The 8218-nt window shown below is 54.4% G+C and overlaps 1 protein-coding gene across 1 annotated transcript in view; it reads right to left on the reverse strand.

Moving 5' to 3' along the window:
• Positions 1-1135, reverse strand: part of MEAK7 (MTOR associated protein, eak-7 homolog) — a 47668-nt gene extending 46533 nt beyond the window's left edge. Inside the window, exon 1 of the mRNA XM_060132255.1 lies at positions 1109-1135. The gene's annotated coding sequence lies outside the window, so the exon portion shown is untranslated. The remainder of the gene's footprint in view (positions 1-1108) is intronic.
• Positions 1136-8218: the final 7083 nt, after the last annotated feature.

The raw sequence follows: 8218 nt of genomic DNA on the forward strand, positions 1-8218 counted from the left end.
CACCTGATCTAAATGGTTCCAATTCTCAAGTTTTTCAGCAGCCTAAGAGCCAAGAAGGAAAACTTCCGGCCCTGGGCTCAAGGTCCTGCCTGTGTGAGGCTTTCTTCATGTCTAAGATACAGCGAGTGGCACCACCGGGTGCCTGGTCCCCTCCAGGGGACACAGCCCAAGCAGCCATGCTAAGGCAGACCCGTCTTGTTTGTCAACTTTTCTAAGAGGCCCAAGAAACAACCTGATCACGTAGGACTGGATGAGGAGACGAGCCATCATCATTTGATTTTTAACTACCCGCCACTTCCGGAAGAGAGGAGGAAAGAGTGCCAAGCAAAGGCAGAAAGAAGGTACGAACATCACTGACACTGCAGTTAATTTAATATATTCTGCCAACTGCCAAGCCGTGCGCTTAGTATTAAGTGTCTGAAAGCCACGCCTAAGAGAAATCACAATAGAAAATAGGTCGGTGCCCCCTGGCTATCGACAAGCAGGAGTACGCGTGTGGTCAGAGCTGCATTTCCAACCCAAGGCAGCGAGGAAGCATGGGGTCTCGGTGAGAGTGTGAAGGGGGCTGCTTTCTTGGAAGGCTCAAAGAAGGGGTTGATGCCATTCAGTGACTGGGTAGCTTAATCCTTTTCATCGAGGATGCAGGAGGAACAGAGAAGGGCTAGGGTGATAATTAAGAAGGATGCTGCACTGTTCTGTGGACCAGAAAGCAGGCCGCAGGTTATCCTGGGTCCCCGCACAGTGACCTGATCTGTCTACACAGCATGATTTTGCTTTCACTGGGTTCACCCCCGCTTTACTTCCATTGGCGATACATCACAATGGCTTTAGTCAACAGTATTTTTACAGTCACACCCTTCCAACCAGGGAAATTCAAGATTCTCTCAAAATCTGTGTTAATTGGTCAAGTCACCAAAAGATCTGTCACACAACTCTCCCTGCGTCCCTCCCTTGTTATCCTGCTGAAATCCTGGAAATGGTAAATGAATTAAAATGTACCCTAGTGAAATCTATTTCGTTCTCAGGGTCTTCCTAGCAAAGATCACCACGTTTCTTCACTTCATCTAGAAAACCTTAAGGTTGTGACATGAGAAGGCCCCTGACTCACCTAAACTCTGGAAGAGATGACGGCCTTTTGAACACCTGGGGGGAAAGGTTTTTGAGATGTCAGCACAGCTTCATATCAGAGCTGGACCCTCCAGGCCGGTGACAGCCGTGCCCACCCAGGTGGGCTCCCAAGGCCGACCTGGCGGATGCGTGTGGTCCCCTCGGAACGTCAGACACCAGTCTCTGTGGACAGTTCCCTTCTGCCCGTTGTCTGGCTCAGAGGACCCTCATGTCCACCTCTGCACCCCTCGTCATCTACTCAGCCTCAGGTTCCAAGACTACCCGGCATTCCTGACTTTCCTAGAACCGACTGCTGCCTTAACTGACGTGGACACAGGTCCCTCCTTACTCACTCTGCTTGCACGGCACCCACACCTGCACGCCTGACTCACCCACCGCAAAATCTGAACGCCATTAAAGAGACTGCCGCACGGCCACCTGGCCAGCACCTGAGTCAGCCCCGTACACGCAGGCGCGGGGACGTGCCGGTCCAACGGCTGTGTTGTTCCCCACCCACCCCTCGGGTGGACGGCCTGTTCTCTCACCAGCTCGTGAGATCCCGTGTGCTAACTCCAGGAGGTCGGCCTTGCCTGGGTCCCTCACGTTCGGGCCCCATGGGACTCACTCCCAGACCCCAGGCACTCAGGGCCCCTTGGATCAGTGCCACTCACTCCACCACCCGTGACCAGTCCCCTGCCCACCTCTGTACCCCGTGGCCCACCAGGCCTGGGCCACCAGGGAGAGCTCACAGCAAGGACAGGGGCTCCATCTACATGCCGCACCTCAAACTCCCCACATCCTGGGAAAACATCCTGCCTTCTCAAAACCAAGGAATCGCTCGACCGGGGGATACCAGCCTCTTTTAGGGGGACGTCTAGGGCTAAAAGGCTGCCAACATGTAAGTGCCTCTCCTCAGACATTCCCAGATGTTCCATGACTGAGCAATCAGGGCGACCAGGGGCAGCGCCACTGAGAGGTCATGGGGCCTGCCCCCTCCAGCACACTGGCCTTCCTGACATCAGCACATGCATCTAATTCCTTCAACAGATAACTCGGTGTCTCCTAGGCCAGGCCCCGTCAGAGGGAGAGCAGACAGAAGCCTCAGAAAGGCCCAGGGCCTGCAGGAGCGTCCCGTCCAGCAAATGCTGCGGGGATCGGCAGGGATGGGGCGAGAGTGGAAAATGTCCCAAAGGACATGTTCTGGCTGGGTTTTCCGGCACCCACAGGTGGTTCACCCAGGAAGCAGGGACAGTGCACACAAAGGTGCAGGGTGAAACCGACATCGTCCAGGCGAGGTCTGGTGTGCGGAGGGGGCCAGAGGGGTCTACAGAGCAAGGCGGCCTCATCTGCCTCCACCCAGCCACTCACTTCCAGCCCATCCCAGCCCCCTCCTCTGTCCCACCGGAAACAGGCTCCTCCACTGTTGTCTGGAAACAGCAGCCTGGCCTCCTCAGGGTCCAAATGCCTTCGAGAAGGGACCAGAGCTGGGCGAGGTGCCCACAGGGAGGACCATAGGGCAGAAATGCACAGGAGAGGTGCGGCCCATCGGCACGCATGCGGTAGGCTCAGGGCGGCCCCTGGAAGAGATGCCAGGGAAGGCCCAGAAGCAGGGCAGCTGGCAACACTGGCTTTTCTTCTAGGAGGAGGAACTGCTACACCCTCAAGCAGGGGCCACCGGCCTGGAGTCAACAAAAGGTGGAAGGAAGGGCAGCCTCTCAGACCATGCCCCAGGCCCCTGGCCCACCATTCTCGGTGTCCGCAGGGCACTGGTAAGAGGACACATCTTTAGACAGCTCCAAGGACAGCCCGCTCCTGTTAAAGAGCTCCACACGGCGGGATGAAGTAATGGCAGTGGTACAGCGTCCCCAAGTTCATCCAGCCTGGATTCCATCGTTTTATCAGGCCTGAAATCTCTTTAATCAACTTTGGGGAGGAACTGAAGGCCTTTGATGCGTCCTTACTTCTCCCCAGATTCCTGAACTTTCTTTCAGTCCCTGGCCATGGTTTTCTCACGGGACTGTCCTGGGTGCACCTGGATATGTGCCACAGGCTTTTTTTTCCGGGCAAGCTGTGCATAAAACAACCCAACGCTGGCCTGAGTCTCCTGCAGGTTTACGTATATCACATTCTCTTTCAAGAGGACGCGCCTCAGTGTTCCTTTAAGATGGCTAACCCCAGTGGTTCTCAACTGGGGGCGGTTCTGTCTGCCGGGGGGACAGCTGGCAATGATGTCTGGTTGTCACGACCAGGGAGAGGGGTGCTGCTGGCATCTAGAGGATAACAACCAGGGGTGCTGCTAAATACCCTACAACGCACAGGACAGCCCCCCCGAACAAAGAAGTCCCTGGCCCCAAATGTCAGTAGGACTGAGAATGAGAAACTGGCTTCCAAAGATGCAGGGCCGTGGGGCAGAGCGGGAGGGTGGGCACTGAAGTGCGCTGGCATCCAGGTGGTGTAAGCAAAGGTGCACAGATCCGAGTCCAAGCTCTGACACTGGTCGGTGTTAAGACTGAGGGCAAGTTATGAAGCCTTTTCCAACCCTAGTAAAACAGGGACAGCGCCACCAGCCCTGTAATGAGGGGAAAGGATTAAATGAGGCAGCATCGGGCATTTATCAATAATTCGGCTTTCTGGAGGCCAGAGGAGGAGACACATGAGCCCAAGGCAACAGAAGGTTTCTTGCCTTGGAACAAAACAGCCCAGCTTGGAAGGAACAAGCTCCCCAGGGCTAGGGAGGGAGCCAGGAGCTGTTTTTCTGCAGAATCGGCCGCAGTTCCTGCTGGCATCCTAGCATGGCTCAGGCACCTCTTTTCAGAGCCTCTCTGAGGACTCCTGTCCTCGAGGGACACGCTGGACTCTCCACCTCCAAGGGGCCACAGTCCTGGGAGCAGCAATCTGGCCCTCAGTACGCCCCTTCTGCGAAGACTCCCAGCCCCTCATCTGCTTCAAGCTTTGTTTACATTCCAGAACCTTCCGCGAAGGGTCAGCTTGAGCCTGGGCCAGCCGCCAGCTGTGCAGAGTCCCTGCTAGCCAGAAGGTGACCTGTCCCGCTCCTGCCCTGTGCTGGCTTCCCTCCCTCCAGGGAGCCCCAGTGGCTCATCTGCAGGGTGTCAGCCTAGGAGTACTTTCTTCTCTCCCCTCTGCCCTGAATTGAGCCATCAGCTCCACTCTCCGGGGACAAAGTGAGTAGGCTGTGGTCATTAGAGAGACCGCCCCAGCCCGGCACACACTCCAGTACAACCCCCTGCCTCGCCTCCTCCCGCCCACGCTCCCCACTTCTTCCTGCGTCTCTACAGCTCTCTCTCGCTTTCCCTTCTGACAGCGGGCCTCCACCCTGAGAACCCTCGGGTAAGAATCTGCCGGAACCCTCCGATCTCAACCACACGGCAAGCAGAATGTGAGGAGTGATTCTGTGCTCCAACACGCGGAGAGACTCTTCCTCCCTCGCAGCTATCCCCCCACCACTCCCCACCCCGCCGCAGGGCAGAGAGGCACGGGCTGCCAGGGAGGGGCAGGGCCCAGGTCCACTCTGGCATCATTCGTTCCCAGGACCAGGGTCATCGCCCCCAACCCTAAGCTGGCCAGGCTGCTCCCTCCAGGCCTCCTGACCAACGACCTTCCCCCTCCCACACCCCCACCCTTCCTCCCACCGAAGCCCTCACCCTCAGCCCCCAAAGCCGACCCGACCTGCCTTTCCGGTTGCAGTCCACAGGTGCTCCTCTAGAGCTGCCCACCCCGTTGCCAGGCGACAGCGCTGACGGACGGCTATCTGCCCCAATCGCAAAAGCGGAAGTCTAGGGGCGGAGCCTTATAAAGAATTCAGCCAATGGATATGCACCTCATGGGGAGCCGGCCGGCGCAGAAGGGTAAGGGCGGGGCCGTGGGCGGGGCCGGATGCAGGAAGGAAGGAGGTGGGATTCCTGGGGAGCCGCCGTGGGAGGAGCTGGAAAAGGCGCTAGAGGCGGAACTGGGAAAGAGAGTGGCTGAGGATTCATGGGAGGAGCCAGGGAGGAGCACCTGGGGAGGGAGGGGTTGTCTGGCCTCGGGTAAAGTAGCTGGGCCTTGGGAGTACGGGGTGTGGCCGGGATGAGGACGGAGCTGGGAGAGAGGAGAGCGGGCCTAAGTGAGACCCAGCGAGAGACGAGAGAGGCAGGTAACCCAGCCGCGGGACCCTCCGCTCCTGAGGCCTCCATGGATTAAGACCCAGGCAACCCTCCTCTGGCACCCCTCTCCCTCCCCCAACTAATCTGGGCGCAGCCTCGCATCCCAGGGCCCGGGCTCCTGCCTACCCCCCACCCCCGCTTCTGCCCTCGGCAGCCCAGCCCCTCTCTCTTCCTGGGAGCCCTCACTTCTGTCTTGGTTCTCTGACCCCCAGTCCTTTCCAGTGGCATTTCAACGTGCTTAAGTCTGTCCAGTCTGGATAAATAAACTCACCTAGACCCTCAGGCCTTCTCCAGCTTCTCCCATCCCATCCTCAACTCCTCGACCCCAGCTTCACTCCAAAATGTCTCAGGACTGTTGTCCGGATTTATAAACCTTCCATTCGCTCCCCAAACTACTGAAACCTGGCCCCAGGGGCTCTGTCACTCAATCCATGGGGCACTTTCAGTCCTTACATGCAGGGGTTCACAGTCAGCCTAATTAAAACTCTCCTTCTTGGGCATCTAGGTCACTCAGCCCTGGCTTTTCTCCCCTCCCTCCCTGGTAGTTTTCACGCTACGCATCCTCCCTGAGATTAGTTCCTTCCTCCTGCCTTCCTGGTGACTTCACTTCCCACCTGTCTGCTCTGCTGACCCCCAAACCTGCACGTCCAGCTGGTGGTCTAGACTGCACTCTGACCCTTAACGCCCATCAGGCTGCATCTCAAACTCAGCCCAGCCAAATCCAAACTCTTCCCTCCAAAACTGCATCTCCTATTTACTTCCTTCCTGAGGGCCGTCCACCACCTTCCAGGCCCAAGTCAGAGAACTGGAACCATCCTGGATGCTTCCTCCTCCTTCTCTCCCCATGTTCCATTACTTACTAAATCTGTTTTACCCCCAAGATCTGGCCTGCATCCACCCACTTCCCTCCATGTCCCCAGGGCCCCCTGTCTGGGCCAGACCCCAATAACAGTCTCCTTGCCTCCTCCAACCCATCTCCCAGCCAGAACCAATGGAACAGTTAGCACAGAAATCTTCCTCCTGCCCCCAAGACTGAGAAATGGCAGCACAGGATCAAGCAGAGTAACAGACACAGATGAAACCAGCTGCTGGGTTTTGCTGTCCTCAAGTTCACGAGGAACAACATTTCTCAAGGACACTCAGCTGCAGCTGTAAAGTGTCATAATCACCCCCTTTTTTGTGTAGTGACTGTTTTACTCAAAAAGAACTTTGAACCGTAAAATCATAGATGAGCAGAAACTTCACTCTTTGAAATTATATCACTCAGAATGAAACTTCCTGCTCCCGCCTGAGAATTTAAGTCAACTTTGATGGAGAAGCAGCCGGGATTTCCAACCCAGGTGCAGATCCATATAAGTGGTTTCTGGACATGATGGTCCATTGCCCTCCTAACTCTGTGGTTCCCAAGGGAACGGGAGCCGAGTCTACACTGCAGCCCAGGCCAGATGCTGGCCGCTTCCCACACAGCCCTGTTTGGCCCTGAGCCTGTTGAAACGCTGCTTCTCTTAAGTTTCATCCAAACCCCACCTTTCCACAAAGTCCTATGAAATCTGTCTTTGCCTTTGTCAGTTTGAGCTGCCCAGGGCTCCCAGTGTGCTGGGTGAACAGGCCTGATTTGTCAGACTATGGGTTGACCTTGGTGGTCCTGGGCCTGTGGAGCTAGGACAGCTGTAAGGTCCCAAGGGCAAGGGCAGTGCTGGTCACAGGTCCCCAGATCGTACTGAGCACCTGCTATACACATGCCAGGCCTGGTGATACAGCAGTGAGCATTACAGTCCCTGCCCTCAGTCTTCTAGTCCTTTATCATTCAGTTCCACCTGCTGAATGAGTGGGGAGGAGCATGATTAAATTGAGGGCAGGGGATGGTTGGGGGGTTTCTGGCTGCAGAGGAGAGGCTGGGGAAGATAAGAGGGAGAAAAACCAGGACGGTGAGAAGCTACGGCGGGAAAATAGATGGGATATTAAAAAATACACAGAGACTTCAAGGCTTAAAAAGAATTCAGAGCTGGAGAACAGTATGGAGGTTCCTTAAAAAACTAAAAATAGAGTTGCCATGTGATCCAGCAATCCCACTCCTGGGCATATATCCATAGGAAACTATAATTCGAGAAGATACATGCATGCCTACGTTCATAACGGCGCTATTTACAATAGCCAAGACATGGAAGCAACCTAAGTGTCCATCAACAGAGGAATAGATAAAGAAGATGTAGTGTACATATATACATATACGTACATATACAATGGAATTTACTAAGCCACAAAACGAATGAAATAATGCCATTTGCAGCAACATGGATGGACCTAGAGATTATCATACTAAGTGAAGTAAGCCAGACAGAGAAAGACAGATATCATATGATATTGCTTATATGTGGAATCTTAAAAAAAAAGTACAAATGAACTTATTTACAAAACAGAAATAGACACACAGACATAGAAAACAAACTTATGGTTACCAAAGGGGAAGGGAGGGGAGGGATAAATTAGGAGTTTGGGATTAACAGACATATACCACTATATATAAAATAGAAAACCAACAAGGACCTACGATATAGCACAGGGAACTATACTCAATATTTTGTAATAATCTATAAGGGAAAAGAATCTGCAAAAGAATATATATATATAACTGAATCACTTTGGTGTACACCTGAAACTAACATGACATTTTAGTCAACTGTACTTCAATTTAAAAAAAAAAAAAAAGAACTAAGAGGCCATCTGAACATTTTCCTTTTTTGTGTCAAGGGACTACTGCCTTCCAGACTCTTTCTGTTCACCCTCGTCCCCGCCGTTCCTGCCAATCGGGTGCTTCCTGGCCAGAGCCCCTTCTTGCCTGCTGCCTGGGGACTGACTGGATGCTTCAGGCCCACAAGGTACAGGCCCTCGTGGACAGATGGGTCTGAGCACCGAGGCTGTCCCGTGGGAGCAAAGTGTTCCGCAGC

The sequence above is a fragment of the Lagenorhynchus albirostris genome, chromosome 19 (genome assembly GCF_949774975.1).
Source record: "Lagenorhynchus albirostris chromosome 19, mLagAlb1.1, whole genome shotgun sequence".
Classification (NCBI taxonomy): domain Eukaryota; kingdom Metazoa; phylum Chordata; class Mammalia; order Artiodactyla; family Delphinidae; genus Lagenorhynchus; species Lagenorhynchus albirostris.